Raw genomic sequence first — 2,675 nt, 5'->3', positions numbered from 1 at the left:
TCGTGCTCTGTAGATTTGAGAGACGCAAAAAAAATAAATAAATAAATAAATAAATAAAATTAAATTAAATTAAAATTCATGCATTCACACAAATTTAATTCAATGATTCCAGCTGAACATAATTAATTACATTTCACTTTTTTGGTGTTAATTTTGTTAACAAAATTAATCACTAATAATTTTCTATGAATGTACATATGTATTTTGCTTACCTTTGTCGAGACATTTTTGGTTTTTCACCGCAAACAGTGTTTCTGCGTCCTACTGATTGAAGAGCTTCTTAAAGAGCCCACAGTCAGTCTGTGGCCGATCCCTGAACTGAATGCAGACAGGTTGCGCCTTTATAGATTTATTGGTGCTTCCAGTAAAGAGCCTTATGGAAATTATAATCCTTTCTCAGAAATAATTTATTTTTGGGAACATAAAGGTCAGAGATAGGATTAGCTGCCTAATAAATGGGAGTAAAGCTTTGAAGCAAGGCCGTGCAGAAACTTTTATAGGGGCAAAGGCTCAAAGTTCAAAAGTTCACATTGAACAATTGTTTCACTTCATGAGACAAAAATGTGTGATTTTAATTTTTAAAAAAGTTTTTTTTAGGCAAAGCTCAGTAGTTTTTTCTCATGGTGACATGCATTAACAATTACATATTTGCTTTTTTTTTTCTTTTTTTTTTTCTGCAGTTCCACCTTAAAGTTTGATGCAGCTCTGCTTTCCTGAATGGACCATCTTCATCTCCACTGCAGCAAACAGGCAGCTCTTTTTCATAGATTACAGTCACTAAAAGGTTGCATTGGGCCCTTGTTTATATTTTAATAGTGTAATTCTGTAAAGACAAAATATCTCTGGTGGTCTAACTCTGATTTACATATCTTGCTAAATTGCGGGTTTGAATATTGCAATACTTTCCTATAACAAAATAGACCTGCAGAAAGAAATTACTAATAAAATATCTTACATATGCATAGTTGTGTGCTCTGTATAGAGATTTACCTTGGCTTTGATCGTATATCTCACACTTTTGTAATTTATCATTGTTTATTAAACTCTGAAAGCTGTGTGGCTTTGTTAATATTCTGTCCTAGAATGCAGTTAGATGTGCTTTTTTTGTTGTTGAGCACCTGCCCCTTTAGTGGTCCCTGCACGGCCCTGGTCGCGTTTACACACTCCTTCAAAATAAGATATAGATGTGCCACAAAAATGAAAATTTTACTTTCATGAAAATTTTAACGGGAGCCCTGAGCTTGTTTCTCTGCAACGAGACGGTCCCATCTGGGAGTGACGAGAGACAATGACACCCGAAGTGTTGCTTATATCCACAGCCTGCTTGGTCTGAATGTGGCGAAGCAGTTTGAAGCTTCATTGCCTCATTAGCAGCCGGTCGCCGCATGTTACACAGAGCGGCTTGTAATGTGGGACTCACCTACCGGGATAAATCCATCCTCCTGTCTCTTCTCTGGGCCTTTTCCCCTTCGAAAAGAAACTTTCTAAAAACATCTGATCTGTTTCTTACTCATTCTGCTGCTTGTGGGCTCAGTGTTGGCGGCAAGAGTAACCGAGAGAATCCGGTTAAAGAATTTTCTAAATAAAAGATCCTTCAGACTCAGATAATACGTAAAACAGAAATATTTAATTATTTCTTGTGCGGCCCGGTACCAATTGGTCCATGGACCGTTACCGGTTCGCGTGCCGGGGGTTGGGGACGACTGGGGTAGAGAACCCAGAAATTTTACTCAAGAGTAAAAAATACAGCGTAGTAAAAATACTCCTACAAGGACATTTTTTCAAAAAGTTTGCTGAAATAAATGTAACTGAGTAAATGTAACTAGCTACTACCAAGTTCTGCAGACGATTTCTCATGGACAGTGGTGGTTTCTGATGGGCCACATGGGCAGCCGTCCAGCCAGCTTCTCTTTTAGGGCAGCATGAATTCTCCAACCATTCAGAGCAAACACTTGTTTCGTTTGTTACATGGATGGCTCGCCTGTCCATCGTTAGGACGGGACTGTATCTGACGGTGGAGAAGAGATGCTGCAAGCAGCGCTCACGTTCAGAGAGGCATGTGTTGCCTCTCTGAACGTGAGAGGCAACACTTTCTACACATATCACACATGTGTAGAAAGTACAAGGTCCAGTTTTGTGCAAGATACGTTTTTCCATGAAGCAATATATCACATGCATTTTCAAGGTGCTGGGAACAAATATGTAAACACTGACATAAGCAGATTAATGTTTTATGAATTATTTAACACTTTATCAGGACACACAAAGGGTGCACACACTCACATGTTTATGATGGCAATTTACTTTCTTACAGTAAAGCGCATTAAGGAAATCATTCCTTTCCCAGAACAAGTGGTACCAGGGCTTTGAGCTGCATCACGGTGACTTCGGTACTTTTTCTGATATAAAGAAACAGAATGTCTCACATGTAAAGACATTCTTTATATTTGTCAGTGGGATCAACTCAGGTTGCTTATAGCAAATCGGGCAAGTAGTCCAGCACTGGGGCAGAATGATAAAATTAAGAGGTTTTCTCTGCAGCTGAACCATTTCTGTGTTTGGGGTTGAACTGAAGGAACTGAGAATCCTGAGTTATCTATCTATCTATCTATCTATCTATCTATCTATCTATCTATCTATCTATCTATCTATCTATCTATCTATATATATATATA

This window comes from Poecilia formosa, unplaced genomic scaffold, assembly GCF_000485575.1.
Source record: "Poecilia formosa unplaced genomic scaffold, Poecilia_formosa-5.1.2 Scaffold134, whole genome shotgun sequence".
Taxonomy (NCBI): Eukaryota; Metazoa; Chordata; class Actinopteri; order Cyprinodontiformes; family Poeciliidae; genus Poecilia; species Poecilia formosa.
This window is presented reverse-complemented; position numbering follows the sequence as displayed.